The sequence below is a fragment of the Pelobates fuscus genome, chromosome 2 (assembly GCF_036172605.1).
Source record: "Pelobates fuscus isolate aPelFus1 chromosome 2, aPelFus1.pri, whole genome shotgun sequence".
NCBI lineage: Eukaryota > Metazoa > Chordata > Amphibia > Anura > Pelobatidae > Pelobates > Pelobates fuscus.
This window is the reverse complement of record NC_086318.1, coordinates 172885493-172903676: the sequence shown is the minus strand read 5'-3', so window position 1 is coordinate 172903676 and position 18184 is coordinate 172885493.

The following is an 18184-nucleotide window of genomic DNA, read 5'->3' as shown; positions in this document are numbered from 1 at the left end:
ATATTCTCAATAGCTGTTAATACAGTGAATGCTTATTCTTTGCTGCCATCAAGTGGTATTTTCTGGTGCAACGTAATGAAAGGTGGCTTGTGATGGGGGAAAAAAATCAATATTCTTCTTAACAAAACATATTTAAAAAAAGGATTTTTATTTCTTTTTTTTAAGTATTCAAAAGCCTGTAAGGTTAAGCTAAATATGCCAACATGTATTATTGAAAACCATAAGTACCTCTAGGTCCCTGTTGTAAAGTGAATTGTGGAGAAACTATTAGTTTCTATGGAAACCATTTTCAAAAAGCAAATTTCCAACAAAAAAAAAGAATACAAGATGCTGTACAAGAAATCCTAAGTGCCAATGTTAGTTGTATATTTGCGAAATTCTTTAAAAAGAGGATAGAGTAATATTATATTGGAGTTCAATCTCTTTCGAAATTTGCTGGAGTGTATCATTGACAAGTACTGCTCGAGGGATTTTCAAAGACATTAGCATATTTTACACCACAAAGCCATAGTCTCCCAAAAGAACAGTACTCTTTCTCCCCCACTGCCCAAACAGACTGCTTCAATATGGTATATACAGCCTCCAAGATAGACCTGCTCTCCTACATACAAAGTCCCTTAATTATCTCCACCCCCAAAGATTCCCTCTTTACACCTAAATTAGCTGTAAAGAAGAAATCTATGGGGATTATTAAGGGATTTGTCTTTGATCTTTATGTTTTGTGTGGTCTCTGGTATTTGTGTGCATTCCCTTGATTTAACTTATTTATTTTTTGTCTTATTTATCTTTACTCCAGTATCTCTGACCACTTTTCCAATTTTATCTCGTGATGTTTCCACATGTGGATATTCACCATTGTTATACCCCTAACTGCACCCCTATATACCAACCTCCCCTTACTAAAACCCACACAAAGAGCCATATCATCTTTTTATATACACATACATTCATGTATGAATCATGCCCCTGCAGTCTCACTTCTCAATTCTCTGCCATTAAGCAATTAAATCACTTTATTTATGCAGCCCTAGCCACAGCTCTCTGCATGTAATGTGCAGAGCCTTCCTAAATGCTTCCTGTAAAGTGAGATCTAATGTTACACTACCTTTATTGCACTGTCTATTTAATTTAGAATGTATTATCTCCTGCTCTGTTAATAGCTTGCTAGACCTTGCAGGAGCCTTCTGTGTATGTGATTGATGTTTAACTTACAGATCATGAGATTAGAAGCCTAGAGAGTAAATTAACATCTGATTGAAAATTAAAAAAAAAATTTCATGCAGATTATGTCAGTCACAGCCGGGGCTAATCCTGGGGGATGAGAACAGCCCAGGTTCCCTGTATATAGGCATACTGTTTGGAACCCAGTTGCTCTGTAGATAGGCGAGGTGTTGGGAGATCCCGCCTTCTCTCATAAGGCCCCTCCCCTCATGAGCACTGTCAGACAGAGTTGGGGCAGCCTTACGAGAGAATGTGGGATCTACCTGAGGGGGCAGAGCCTAGCTCCGATCACCTCACCTATCTACAGAACACCTGGGCGGTCCGCACCCCCAGGTTCAGCCCTGGGTTTGGCAAGGGCAACATGGACAGAATAAAAAGTGATTTAACTCCTAAATAGCATGGAATTAAATAGGTAGACTTCATAGGCATGATCCATACACAAAACGTCTTTATTAGGCTAAAGATGTTTTGTTGACTATAGTGTCCCTTTAAGCTGTCCCTGTCCACAAGGATTTGGACATCTTTGTATGTATAATGCATAAGTGAAAGAGGGACCAGATGTTGATTGCTAAGAGTGCCCTGTTTTGGAAATTAAAAAGGGTTTGCCTAAATCAGATGAATTCCCCTCAAATACTTAATTTACTATAACCATTGCAATAAGTTGTATTGGTTATAGTGTTTGAGTGTTTGTTCCACATTCAATACATAATAAATCTATATAAAATATAAAGAAATCTCTTGGATTTAAAAAAAAAACTATTAAATATGTTCCATTCTTAATATGTAAATATATGAGGCAGCTATGTCCTTAATACAGTACATCATTTACCATGTGAATTATCCTATATGTATTGACTGCAAGGTGTGGGTGGAAATGATGAGGCTCTATAATTGGAATCTGAGCTCATTTGGAATTAACTACTATTAACACAATGCTAGTTTAAAGCTTACTCCAACAGATATAGAAAATGTGTTTGCATCCTCTGATGCGTTTCAAGGTACATATTAGCAAATTAGCCAATCACCCAACAGTGATTACTGCATGCATAATTTATTGCACACTTGATGTGGTATGTATATTATGTAAACATATGCTTACATGTGTTATTAGCTATATCTATGAGATATCCTAGTTCTACTTAAAGGGATTGTGGCCCATAATTAATATTATATTTTTATAATAATGATTGAATGATAATTACAGTATAAAACAGTGACTTTAGTAGGACAGAACTATTATTTCTACATCCATTTGGGAAATTTCTTTAAAAAAAAAAACACTAAATAAGTCTTAAAAATGCTTTGTATTAATTATTTTTCAATTGTTATAAATAACTAGTCCTTCCATTAATCTGACACCACACCTACACCATCATTCTATGTTTAATATGTTTATGAAAATATTTAAAGGAACACTCCCACCTCCATTACAACTTAAAGGAGCACTATAGGGTCAGGAACACAAACATGTATTCCTGACCCTATAGGGTTAAAACCACCATCTAGCCCCCCAGAACCCCTCATGCCTCCCTAAATATAGAAATCTTACTTGTATTCAAGTCTGCAGCTCCTGGCTTTCTTTAGACCTGCCTATTGCCTGCTGACATCAGCAGAATTGGGGGCCTGATCCAATCACAGACTGACAAAGAGGTGGATCAGAGGCAGAGCCAGCACAATTAAAACACAGCCCTGGCCAATCAGCATCTCCTCAGAGAGATGAATTGAATCAATGAATCTCTATGAGGAAAGTGTCTGCATGCAGAGGGAGGAGATACTGAATGTTTGGATGCATTTTAGGCGGCCATGACCCAGGAAGGATCTCTAACAGCTATCTGAGGAGTGGCCAGTGAAGTTATCACTAGGCTGTAATGTAAACACTGCATTTTCTCTGAGAAGACAGTGTTTACCGCAAAAAGCCTGAAGGTAATGATTCTACTCACCAGAACAAGATCAATAAGCTGTATTTGTTCTCGTCCCTATAATGTCCCTTTAAGTTAATTTAAGTTGTAATGAGGACATAAATTGTCTTCTTACCTACAGTGGTTAGACTATTAAACTGTTAAGGGTTAAAATACCCTCCTATTTTGACCTTTTGACACTAAAAGGCGTGGAGGGGCATAGCAATATATTATGCGAAGATCGCAGAATGAAGGGGGAGAGAGAGAGAAAAAAACAAGCGAACAGTACAGAAGGTGGTGCTAGAGGGGGGGAATATTAATATGAAGAATGCATGAATTCCCATCCAAGAGTTACAGGATATCCATGAAGGCCTATATCCAGCATATTCATGCATATCCACTATGCACTGTAAAACCAGGGGGCTGCATAAATGGGGTGCTGCTCAGGGCCAATTTATACAATACAAAAGATCCAGCACACTCACTCATCCACTAAACAGCAACTTCTATGTTGACAGTTTTTAATAGTTTTTTTTTTTTTTTTAAAACACCTAATCTAGGCAAAAATAATGGGGGTTTAGTTACATTATATGATCATACATAAGCCTGCCACAACGTCAATGTAACCCATCTTTGGCAGGTCGTACTCTAACTGCCTAATCTCTGCTCTTATGAGATTAACCCACTTACTTGGGGGAAAAAAATTCCATCTGGGGCTGTCTGCAGTACAAGGCTAAATAGGGCCCTGGGAGGCAGGACACACTCACTTCCACTTTTCCCCATAGTAACCATGTCCAATAGAAAGACTAGACACATGTTCACACAGGAGCCTTGCATTGCAACTATCTCCCATTGGCTGGACAGCTTACCACTCCAAGAGGGGGTGCATTTTCACACATGTGCAGACACGCGTGGTCCATGACAATTTTATTCAGCTGCACTGGGGGTAAGTCTTATGTCCTTTATTCTTTAAATCTATAAATAAAATGTAAGCCAATGTGTTTTGGCTGTCGTGAGCTGGGACTAAAAGGCCCGCATTTGTACAGCACCATTTTTTTTACTTCTATGTGAAGAAATAAAGATGTACCTGACTACAAGACCATGAGTGCATATATACATGTTTTGCTATATATATGTAAAACAAAATTGGTGAAGGAAAATAGGTTTATTAATTATTGATAAAATGTACTGCATGAATGCCATATTAATTTGACATTATTTTTAAAATCACCCTATACATTTCATGTATGTACATATCCCTTTTTAATTGCATGTGTATTAGAAGGATCTCAGGATTACTAATTTTATAACATGACAGGAGGCTTCGTATTTGCTTAACCCCTTAAGGACCAAACTTCTGGAATAAAAGGGAATCATGACGTGTCAGACACGTCATGTGTCCTTAAGGGGTTAAGTCTCTCTTTACTAGAACTCCACAGCAGCACAGAAAAAACAACCAATCAGAAAAAAGTTAGGTACTATAAAACTCCCCTCCCCATGCATCATTTCCTCTTTCTTTGCTGCTCCGCATCAGTACAGGTCAGAGTACCACTGCCTCCTGCTATTATTAGTTGGTGGCTCTGGGATTTGATATGACTTATCTATTATTTATATTTGTTATTCTAGTGATCATATTATATTTTGTTTTTATGGATTTATATTTTTTATATTTTATATTTTATTTTTCATATTATATATTTATATATTTATTTATTTTTTATATATACATCTTGTATATTATATTTGTTTTTACTTTTCTTCCTATATCTAGCTATTTATTTTATGTTATTTGTATATAGAGTTACTATGTTTGGTTATTTTTTCATATTGTGTGGTTTGGGGTTACTGCCCCCCTTTTTTACTGTCTCTGGGCTTCCCTGTTTCCTTGGGGTACCCCCCTCTCATTGTGGTGTTTTTTATGGGGTGTTTCCCAGGTATTCATGCAGTTAACCCCTTCGTTTTTCTCCCTACCCCACCATCTAACACCCCGCGGTTAACCCTCACCGCGGACTATGGGCGCTTAGCTCGGGGTTTCAGGAGACTAGCTTTTGGCTAACTCCTCTGAGTCCCCGTGCTCCAGGGTGAGTCTGCCGGCGCGCGGGGTATCTCGCGGTCAGGCGCGAGTACCCGGTGGCACGGATTGCTCACGCACATTGCCACCTCGCCATGCGGCTCCCCCCTGGATCTGCGTGCATCCGACCAGCTAGAGGAGGGTGCCCTGCTAAACGCGCCCCCTCTTCCTCCCACGGTGGTCGGACACCGAGTTTTTCTTCCCCACTGGGGTCTGGCTCTGTAACAGGGCACATATAGAGCCAGAAGTCAGGTAGCTCACTATTTCTGTGAGTATCTGGACTACATTCATATTTAAGTTCACATTGATATTTGTAAGTGATTATTCCAGGCTTGTCTCTTGGATTCTCACTTTGCATATTTTCTGCATGGTATTTGTATGCTTTCATTGATGTGACTTTTTTTTTGGACTACGGTCTGTGTCCATTTTTTTCTTCACTTCTCTCCTCTCATTATCTACCTCCTATTAGATATAGACTAAGCACGTGTATGGTGGCTCAGTGGTTACAGACTTGCACTGGGGATTTTCATCCATGAGTTCAAATCCCCTGTATAGCAAGAGATCAATCTGTTGTGTAATTACATGCTGGCTGGAGGAACACGTGGATCATCTTTTGTTGGATCTTATATGATGCAAGGACACGTGATTTTTTTTTTTTATTGCAAAATTATGGTTAACTACCAGTCCCTATGCTTCGGTATTTATGTACATGGTCCATCCATGGTGACAGAGACCAGACTACTCTAGTAAGATACTCACTATGCTGGGCGTATTTAAAAAGCTAAGCAGACCTAACTCTGGCTCAGATTGATATGAGAGACCAGTCTATGCTGACTCTAATTCTATTCAGATGGCATGCTGATGAGACATATACTGATGAAGAATTCTCAAACAGGTCTGCAGCTTCACGTGCATGCCCTTCTCAGTTTTAAATTAATCACGCTGTATGTCGTGATTCATGGGCACTATAATCACTGGACCAGGTTCAGCCTGTATGTGCTACGGCTGGTATACCACTATTTTGCCTGCTGGGCATTTAGGGACTGCCGGTCCTGGTTCAGGTTATTCACACAGCATTACGCTGTCTAAAAGGGTTGGTGTGTAGGGGTCCTATGTCACAGGATGCCCTGAAGATCTCTGATTTCTAGGGACCTCTACCCGCGATACCCTTGTAAAGCGCTGCGGAATAGAATGGCGCTATATAAATACCATATTATGATATTATAATAATGATCCGCAACCCAGGATTGGCCTGCTATGTCTGTGCCCATTAAAGCGGCCTGCTATGTCTGTGCCCATGAGAACGGCCTGCTATGTCTGTGCCCATAAGAACGGCCTGCTATGTCTGTGCCCTTATTTCCCACGTTAGGTTAGCTCCTGGCTCTGTTCAGTGGGGCTTACCTGTCTTACCTTCCGGCCTGCTATTTGCCTTCTATCTGATCTAGAATTTATGTATCTTTCTCTTATCTACGTTATTTTTTTCGTTTTCGCGACTTCCTCTCCTTTCGCTCGGGTCGTCGAGAGGCCTGACTTGACCTCCCCCGACCTCCCGGGCGCTTGTGGATTGCGGAGAACGTCTCCAGCTTTCCTCAGGCTACCAACGGTCGTCCTGGACCCCGCGCGCGCGCACGGGATCCGGGCGGTCAGCTGTTCTTTTTCTTTGTTGTTTTTTTTCCGTAGATTGCCATCAGCCTTATGCTGATATTGGTATTTGGTGTACCCTGCAATTGGTCACCCTGAGTCTCTAGGGACTCTAGTTTGGACCACAGGAGGGTGCGGCCCTCCATCATCTCAATCCAAGAATATTTTATTTTCAGGAACAGAGAGCGAACCCCTCTCAGAGACAGGACCGGACACTGATTTGTTATTAGAGGGCGCAGCCCTCCCTCAACCTCAGCCAGATACTGAGCTGGATACAGAGGACATGTTTGGAGGACACATTCTCATAGAGAGAACCGGTCACGGATGTAGACTCTACTGTTTGGTTATTTACGGGCGCGGCCCGCTCAGACTATCAGCCGGAAGCTATCACGTTAATCGATCACATTAGTAGAGAACGCAGCTCTCTCATACACTCGACACTCTACAGGGCCGGCCATTTGCTCATCACACCGGCTTGTACTGGTGCAAGACATCAATGACTACATAGAGGGGCGTCCCTCCTGCATTCATTTGGATCTTACGTCCGTGCTACTGATTTCGTTATAGAGGACTGCCTAGTCATACAAGATATACATTTTAGGATGGATCCCTCTATTCTATCTCCTGTAATGGCTCTACTGGGTCCGGATCACTTAGGTACACACACTCCTGGAGATGGTACGGCTAACGGATGGCCTCAGGTATTACGAGAGTGCAGGTTTTGGTATATTCTGCACCATATATATCGGGGAACTGCTTTCTGTTTTGGATATCCAGACTATTGCGGACCAACCGCGCAGACAATTTCTCCCATATCAAGATGACAGGAGCTACGGAAACCTTCATGGAGCAAACGGACACTGCCTTGCTCGGGTACCTAGATTAGGAAGGCCTGTTATCCGGTCTGAAGGTAACCGTACACATGGTTCACATGGTAAGACCGGACATTCCGGTTGTCTTGAGTTCCCCGGTCGTTACGATCTTGGGATGAGGGGGCAGGACTGCTCCATCTCCTCGGAACGCATACCTGGTGAACAGGGTTCGGAGATGGTGGGTCCTCCGTCTATTAGCTATTTCCCCTCGCGGGAGCCGTTTTGTTTTTCGATTCACGCTAACCTACTCTTCAACTACCGTCGAGGAGACCTACGAGATTTTGTGAGAGTACCTGGGTTACCCCGACTCCTACACAAACACCTTTCATTCTTAGACGAGGACATATCTGGATGGAAATCTGCACTCCGGTTTGCACTTTCCATCCCTTTGAATATTTCTGGGATTCTCTATTCCAGAAAATAGTCGACCACTGTTTCCTCCACACGAGTTCAGTTCGGAACCATGAATGGACGTCCTTTTGGAATCTTTTCTCTACATAGTCCGAGTATTACACAGTCCATTTGGAATATCGGAATCACTTAGGATACGGCTAGTTTGACCACACTCTCGACTGCATTACAGATTTATTCTCGGATGAGACATCTCACCAGGTAGGCCAGGAGAGAAGGAATGATCATACTCGGTTATATTGCGTCTTGTTGGTGGACTTAGACGCATTCCTTGTGATTGGGGCTCTACCTGCCGCGTCGCCAGATGGCCCTGACACAATCGGAGGAACCATCCTACAGATCAAGAGTTGAGACATGATGGCAGTTTGTTCTCGCGGCCATACGTCCGCAAACGGCCTTCGACATTTTACAACTACATGAAGATAGCTGATGGGTCAGCTTGCAAGCTCAGGTCCCGTCCGCTAGGAAGCGGGTGGCAACATCAAGTTCGATGGATCTATCAGCAAATGGTGTTTTTTCCGTGTTTGAGATGCTTCGTCGGCTTCATTGACCCGTCTACTGTCGTTTTTTCGCAGTTGGTAAGTACAATTAGGATTACTCTGCTATCTCCTGGAATAGGTACCAGCGACACAAACAGCGTTGGATTGGTGATCTGAGCGTTGAAACAGCAAATACGAAGCCTCCTGTCATGTTATAAAATTGTAGATTATGCTAGCTTTAGTGTACCTATAATCTTAATTTTATTAATGACAGGAGGCGAGTATTTCCCACCCATTCTTTTCCCACCCTTGTTTTATGTAAAAAAAATGGATTAATCAGGTACGTATGCAACTTTGTTTGTTGTCTCTGCTACCTGTCGCCTGTTCTTATATCTATGTTTATTTTCATAAGTAGGGTTGGGATATCTACATATTAAGGTTTATTTTGGTTGCTACATTGGGTACCTACATGTTTATTCAGAGTACATTTCATTGGATAATCAACCTGTTCGATTCTGTTTTTCTCTCGTTTCAGTTTACAGTCCATCAACACTGTCTAGTTTGACGGTTACTCTCGGATGGTGGACGTCGTTATATTCATCGCATCTAGGACTTTGTTTCTTCCCCATGATGTTCTCTGCCTTTTATTCTGTTTTGTCGCAGCTTGAAAGAGGAAATGATGCATGGGGAGGGGAGTTTTATAGTACCTAACTTTTTTCTGATTGGTTGTTTTTTCTGTGCTGCTGTGGAGTTCTAGTAAAGAGAGACTTAAGCAAATACTCGCCTCCTGTCATTAATAAAATTAAGATTATAGGTACACTAAAGCTAGCATAATCTACAATTAGGTATAAAGTTAGGAAATGCAAAACACAGTACTTAAAGAACCACTATAGGCACCCAGACCATTTCAGCTTAATGAAGTGGTCTGGGTGCCAGGTCCATCTAGGTTTAACCCTTTCTACTGTAAACATAGCAGTTTCAGAGAAACTGCTATGTTTACAAATGGGTTAATTCAGCCTCTAGTGGCTGTCTCATTGACAGCCGCTAGAGGCGCTTCCGCGCTTCTCACTGTGATTTTCACAGTGAGAAGATGCCAGCGTCCATAGGAAAGCATTGAGAAAGTTTTCCTATGGACTGGCTGAATGCGTCCGCGGCTCTTGCCGTGCATGCGCATTCAGCCGATGATGGCGAAAAGGAGGAGGAGAGTCCCCTGCATCGAGGGAGCCTGGCGGGGGAAAACAGGTAAGATTTAACCTCTTCCACCCCCTAGAGCCCAGCAGGAGGGGGTCCCCCGAGGGTGGGGGGGACCTAGAGACCCTATAGGGCCAGGAAAACGAGTATGTTTTCCTGGCACTATAGTGGTCCTTTAACAAAGCAAAAAAACAAAACAAATGTAAAATAAAATACAACTTAACTTATAAAAACACAGCTTCCCAGGGTTGCCTTCCCAGATGGATGCCACACAAGATAGTACATGAATATACAGAAACAATGAGATACAGCTGTAATACCTAAGGTAAACTATCTAAATAAAATAAAGTACCGCTATAGAAAACGCGCGCGTTCAGCCAGTCCATTCTCAATGCTTTCCTATGGACACTGGCATCTTCTCACTGTGATTTTCACAGTGAGAAGCGCGGAAGCGCCTCTAGAGGCTGTCAATTAGACAGCCACTAGAGGCTGGATTAACCCTATTCAAAATGTTTATAGAAGAAATGGTTAAATCTAGATCGACTTGGCACCCAGACCACTTTATTGAGCTGAAGTAGTCTGTGTGCCTATAGTGGTCCTTTAAGATTAAATTCCAGACAAGAATTGCAGTGTACTGGAACCGAGTGGATTGTGGGACCCCTTTTTATGTTGTTTATATGTTCCATTATTCTGACTTGAAGGGGCCTCTTGGTGCATTCTACATACTCTTTGCCACATGGATACTGCAGTAAATATACCACCTAGTCTGTGTGGCAACCAGTACCCGAACCAATAGAAAAGACCTCCCCAGTAACAGAACTGTCAAAATCCATAGAACACTTCATTGTGAGAGTTATGACAACCACTGAAGCCCTTTTTTGGATCTGTTATTCGATAGGGCATTTTCCCTAATCTATCATACTTTTTAAATTCTTATGTTTCCTATAAATCATCTGAGGTTGCTTAGGAAATATTTCCCCCATTATGAGATCATTTAATAAGATAGACCAATGTTTCTGTATACTTTGTTTTATTTCTCTATGATGAGTATTGAACCCTGTCATGAAAGCACATTTGAAAGATTCACCTACTTTAGTATTAATGTTCATAAGAAATGCATTCCTTTAAATCTATATTTAAGATATAGTGCTAAATTTCTTGTTCTATATTATTCTTTTTTTATAATCCCTTTTGAATTAGTTTTTGTTTAATATTATTTGCCTGATTATAAATCTTGAACCCTGGAGCAATTGCGTTTAACCCAAGTCAGTTGGCTTTTGGCTATGCCTCTCAGCTAGGGTTGATAATGGCAGCTTATCTTATGGATATAGCTACTGCTATCAATAGGCTTCAAATAGCATTTAGTTCTGACTTTGGTGTTTTCATGAAAAGTGTTACATCTAAGAAATTAATTTTATTATTATCCTTCATCTGAGAAAATTTTAAATTAAAATGATTGTGATTCAGATATTACACAAAAATTCCAAAGGATGCCAGCGAGTCATGACCAGACCCCACAAAGAGATCTTCCCATCTCCTCATGTAGATATTGGCATAACTGGGGGCAAACCTGGTACCCATGGTGAACCCCCTCACTTGTAGGTAAAAACGTCCTTCAAAGAAAAACCAGTTGTGTTCTAGGATGAATCTAACTCCTGTCAAAATAAAATCCATGTGGTCCAATGAAATAGTGCTTTCTAGACTGATAACATTCTCTATAGCTTCTTGACCTAAATTTAGGTTAGGTAATGTTCAGGAAACCAAATTAAGTAAGTAAGGATTAGAGTTAGAGTCAGATATATAGAGTGAGATATATAACTTAACAAACATACAATCATAGAATAACATCCATGAAATTAAAAAAGGGAAGCAATTATGTAACTTTCCTGGTGATGAAGAGGTCGTGTGGACCCCAGTTAGATATTTTCTACTTAATTACTTTAATATGTTTGCTAGATGATAATTTATACATTATTTTTGGGGGACTGACGATAAGGGAGTTTTTGATCAGGAATTAGTTGGCATGTCAATTCTGAAAAATTAAATTACCATTTGGCAGTTTTACATGGGAGATTTTTTTTCTGTTCGTTATAATTTGATTATTTTTATTTTTTAATTCACAGGTAAGTATAGTAATGTTCCGCTGCATTGCAAACAAAATGTTTTGTTGTAACTGCATTTTGAAAGAATAATTTTCATCTACAAATTTGATGTTTTGTTAATCAACACACTAGCCTCCTACTAAAAAAAATAAAAATCCAGGAAAATATTGAAATCTTGCAAACCCTTTAAGAAAAGATAAAATAGTTTTGCATTTGTTTGTTTGTTAGATGACAGTTGCACAATATAACAAGGCATCCATCTAAGTATTGTTAAGCAAACAGTATTTTTTTTTTTTTTTTTACCTTGGCAATTCATAAATGATCTGGCATGAAATGAGCCTTATTTGTGATGGCAAAATAATAGGAGCTTAACTTTGTCAATTAATGTAAATCATTTAATGCATATAAATCCCATATAAGAGGATTACACTTGATGGATATAACGGTTGTATTAATAATTTAGAGTTCTTGCATGCAATTAACACATTACTAGTTTCTCACATACTTTAATGCAAATGAAATGTCCACAATAATAGGATGAGTCGCCTTGAGGGCTATGGAGTCAGGATTACAATTTAAGTATAAATAGAAGAAAAATGACAATGATAAGATTATATAAAATGATATAAAAGGCTTCAAAATGACAGTCTATTCTTTATGATAAACAAAGCATTTTGTGGATGGGGATTTATAAGTGTGAATGAAAGGAAGTTTGAAATCCCATCTTTTACACTAAAGGGTGTTAGAAATGGCTAAAATGATGAGGTAGGTCTATGTTTGCCATTTCATTCTCACTGTAGATGATTTGTTTGTTTTTGCAGTTTTCACTTATTGGAAATGATGTTCTTAATGAGTCTTATCACAGATGTTTTTCTTGAGGAAAAGAAGACATCACGGCATTCAAAGTGCAGCCATTGCTACCTCTAGGGCAATTGCAAAACAGCAAATGTTACTTTAATCCCAGCAAAATCAGTTGGAAGCCTACTTAAAATGTACACATTTCGACACCAGTGAAGCAGATAAGACTTCTAAATGTATTGGGGAAATGGTTACCTAAGAAAAATGTAATGCAAAATATATTCTTCTTATCAGAATAATTCCTTAACAAGTATTGAAACACAACTCGTCCTTCAAATGTGCTATCATCTCTCAGCATCCTGGACCAGAATAACCTTCCACTAACAAATAGGTAAACAATAAAAGATAATAAATAAAAAATAATTTATTCTTATCCGACCTATAAACAGGAAGTCTCAGTGATGATATGCATTGGGGATTTCCTTTTTTTAATTTTTTGTTTTGCTGCTATTTCTTTTGTTAATCCTCAGTATGTCTATATTAGATTACCTTTACCTAAAGTGAATTGCCAATAGGTAAAAATCCATGTGGGCAAGATAATACTGTAAAAATAAATACTCTTCTAAATTTAATTTGTGAGACACTTCAAGAAATGCAAAATGGCATGATCCCTTCCTGATATTAAAAGAACATTATAGGGTCAGGAATAATGTGTAATCCTGACCCCTTGGCCCCACCCCCAATCTGCTTTCCTGGCTGAGATCATCAGAATCGACGATCTCAGCCAATTCAAAGCTTTCTCAAAGAAGAAATCCACTCCTCTTTATCCAGTAACTGTTTGCTTCCATCTTAGCTTTTGACAATTGCTTTTATATACTCTGTATTATGTCATATGCTCTTAAAGAGGAGCATAAATAATACAAGGATTCCACTCCACTTCATTTGCAATGCTTCCACCGACTTTGGCTTGTTTAAACTGGATTATGATGACATTTGCTAATTCTTTAATATAAAATTAAACGAACATGGAATATCTCATGAACAGAAGATTAACAAGTTCTAAATTACTTTTAATGTTTTATTCAGTGGTATAAATTGCAAAGCAGTGCCAGTTCTCTTTTAACATTGGATGCTTGCTGTATTTCCTGCTTGCCATTAGCCTCTGCTTGGCATTATATAAATGCATTGGTAACTGGTTATATTCTATAGGGAAAAAAATATTGATCTTCTATTTATGACAGTGTTAGAAAAAATGTTGTGTACAATTATAGATTTTGACTTTCAAGTACCAATCTATTTTTATATACAACAGGAAAAAAATCTAATTGAGTGCACTATATAAACAAATTAAATAATGGATACTAATCAATATCGCAGGTTTGTTCGAGATCCAATTTAAAGAGGTGAAATATCGTCACAGGAACTCATGAAACACATGAAAAAATGAATAAATAAATATAAAAAGAAATTAGCAATGAGAAAAATTATCCAGTAGTATTTTAGATACTTAAAGGACCAATAAAGTCACCTAGACCACTTTATCTCAAGTATTCAGTAGACTTGGGCTCTGCCGAAATGTTCATTTCATTCAAACATTCGGATGAAAAATAATGTTTTGTCCAAACTGAATTTTAAAATTTTTCTTAATTAGTTTTTGAACAAAATTTGGTAATTATTTTTGTTTTGTGATTTAATTTAGACGAATAAAATTCTGATTCCTGTCACGGGCCGTGGCTGCCGTTCAGTACATAACTTCCTCAATAGCTATCCATGTGCGATTGCCATATTTAATGGTGCCAAATTAGGGAGTTGTTTAGTTGATAGCTCTGTTTTGGTATCCTTATGAAAATCTTAGAAGGATTAGGGAGATATATACTAAGAAGTGGGAAGACCAAAATTACAAAAAGCCCTTCCTTTAGTCTTTCAGACAACTTTACTAATACTAAGTAAAAACTACTTAGTATTAGTAAACAAAGGGATGTTAAATACTTCCTTCTGCCCCTACTCACCATGTCTATTAAACAGTGTTATTGCTGCCATGTCACTAATCCAATAAAGGATTATGGTGGGAAACTACTAAAATGATTAATGAGGGGAACATAGTGTCCCACCCACAACCCCACCCTGCAAATGCAGTCCATTAAAATAAACAGGTGCCCCCAGCCCCTAACCGTGGCCTATTAAATTTAAAAAAATAGGTGATCATAGTGTACCCCATGCCACCACCTGTGCCCTGGGAGTGGGGACTATTAAAATAAATGGGGAACCTAGAGTCCACCTCCAGCCCATAGACATGGCCTTCTTCCATTTTCTTGTGTTCAGCCCTGAAAAAAAAGTCTATTAAAATAAAAAATCACCCAATTGCAAAAAAAAATGTTAAAATTCTTTAATATTTTGGTTAACCTGTTCAAAACATTCTTGTTTAACACATGTGTTATCTAATGAATCAATGATTTCCTCATTTGACTCAAACTTGTGCATCTAAAACCACCAGTTATATTTTTGGCAAAACAAAGTACAATGCTCATGTGATTATGTACTATGCAGCAATTTGTACTTACATTTTTTTTCTAAAATTTTGCTGGTTGCATGAAATATGCAAACAGGTATGAAATACACAAAATAATCTCATCCACACGAGAAGAATGAACAGTACTCACACTCACAATATTCAGAGCCCAAGTATCTGGCTGTGGTATAGGAAGCAGTCTTCACAGGTAGCCTTTCATAGTAAGATAATTATTTTTGCAAAAAAAAGTAATTATGGAGGATTCATACATATACATATTATTTACAAAACACAAGAAATTAAATTGCATTAATGCTGTGCATGCAAAAGAAAAATGTAATTGAAGTAACTACAAGAGGATCAACGGATTTCATATCTGTAGACTCCTGTAATAAAGAAGAGAAAATTATTTTAAATGGTGAAACCATTATTCATTTTCCAAATAAGTAAATGTCAAATTATTCCAATCAGTAAAGTGACATACTAGGCACTATCACCACTTTATGTAATTGAAATGGTAATAGTAGCTGGAGTCTCTGGTACTGTCCCTTCATTTAATGTTCAACATTTTTCACTGGACAAGGTTCCTTGGCAGCCCGCAGGTACAAATGTGTGTGTAAGGCATTTCAAAAGAAGCCTAATAAAACTATAGTAAATAGACTATACCAGTGTATATATAAGGCTATACCAGTAAATGGGCTATACCAGTGTATATATATATTCAATTCAGTCAAATAGTTGGAGATAACAAAATATGTACCAGACATGCTAACTAGAACAGAACTTCTGGAATAACACCAATGTTATGGTTTACTAGCAATAAACATGAAAACTGAAATAAAATGTGGTCTAGGAAACCTCAATGGGAGTACAGTGGTATACCGGCATAGAGGGTCTGCTGTGGCAGAGACTGTATCATAGATAAAATCAACATGCAATATAATAATGAGCATAACGAGAGTGGTGTGCATAGCATACAGAGTTCAATTACATAGTAGTTGTGAACACACTCCAGGAAACATCAACTCATGGTCTTTTTGTCAATAACTCTGGATTTCATGTGCTTATTCTGTTGAACCTATGTTTTTTTCCACAATGATCTACTACAAGAAACAATAGATCTCTTTCATGGTGTTACGGAGTGGGCATTCACCTCCTATTCATTTTGCTTCTGTGCCCCACCATCTAGTTGATTGGACTAGGTGAAAAAGGCTGATAATTCTCAGCCAATCACTTCTGCCTACCACTGCTCATGCTAATGTTGAAAAATAAGTTCGAGCAGAACAGATGTTTAGGCTGCAGATTCCCAGTGACCCTCATTCAGCATTAAATAGCATTATTTTTTTAAAACTGCTATGAGGGATGGCACCATAGAATTCCAGGCACTGTAGGAAATTAACTTTTCTTGAGATGTTTGTTTGTCACACACCAGTGTTCTAATAATCGAATCAGTGTCTTGCAGCCAAAAATGTATATTTATTCAAACATACACACCATCTGAAAATAACATAAAAGTCTTTGAACGTCTTGACCAATACAAAGCAATGTGTAAGCACTTCAAGACAGAATCCATTTTTGATGTTAAAGTATTGGTAAAAAAAATCTTAGCTACAATTGATTTTATAGGTTTAAAATTCAGTTATATAGAGGCGTATACATAATGTTGCCTTACTTTAAAATAATTGGCTATCATAAAAAAGGTAGTGGCATAATTTGAAATCTTTGATTAAAGCCATACATTATATTTAGGCGGTAAAATAGAACTTACACAAAATAAGTTCTATATACATGGTTAAATGAATAAAAGCCTTTGGAAATTTGAGCCTTGGTAATACACAGGGAGTCTGGCTTGCAAAGCTAGGTCAAAAGTTACTATCAACAGGCCTTCATTCATCATTCTTAACAAGAACCATATGTGGTGACCATTCACATACAATGAAAGTCTGTAATACTAGTTACATCCTGTGTTCTGGAAGTAGTTTGAATAATGATGTTATAATATTCATATCTCAAAAACAAGATTCTACAACACAGCAGATAATTTAAAGTTAATTAAATATTTCAGGCACTGTAACCACTTAAATAAGATAAAGTAGATATAGTTCCCAGAGTGCCTCCACCTCTGGCAGCATCATGGGGTGTGACAAGACTCTTGTTCTGGACTAGCCAATGTAATTTCAGTGCTAATTTCAATGCACATACAATAATTAATCTGTTAAAAGTGATCAAAACCAGTGGGCTGTAGTGGTTATGATGGTTGGAATAGTCTGTAAAGGAACACTTCTCCAACGTCAGTGCGAGGTGGAACATTGCACGTGCATTAGACCTTCCCCATAGGAAAACATTGAATCATTGCTTTCCTATGGGGATTTGCAAGACACTGGAGATCCTCATGCAAAGTGTAAGGATACCCAGCATTGTTTCACAGAGTCGCCTCTGGTGGTTGTCTGGTTGGAAGTCACTAGAGGCAGTCTTAAAGGTAGAACTATAGTGGCGCCTCCCTCCCCACCCCCCACATGGTGCAGAAGGGGATAAAAACCCTTTCTGTCACTTACAGTGAGGGGAAAAAGCATTTGGTCCCCTGCTGAGTTTGAACATTTGTTCACTGACAAAAAAATGGTTAGTCTACAATTTTAATGGTTGGTGTATTTTAACAGTGAGAGATAGTGATGTCCCAAACATAACATTTTCGGTTCGCGAACGGTGAGCGCGAACTTCCGCAAATGTTTGCGAACAGGCGAACCGGGCGAACCACCATAGACATAAAATGGGCATGCGAATTTTAAAACCCACAGGGACTCTTTCTGGCCACAATAGTGATGTAAAAGTTGTTTCAAGGGGACTAACACCTGGACTGTGGCATGCTGGAGGGGGATCCATGGCAAAACTCCCATGGAAAATTACATAGTTGATGCAGAGTCTAGTTTTAATCCATAAAGGGCATAAATCACCTAACATTCCTAAATTGTTTGGAATAACATGCTTTAAAAC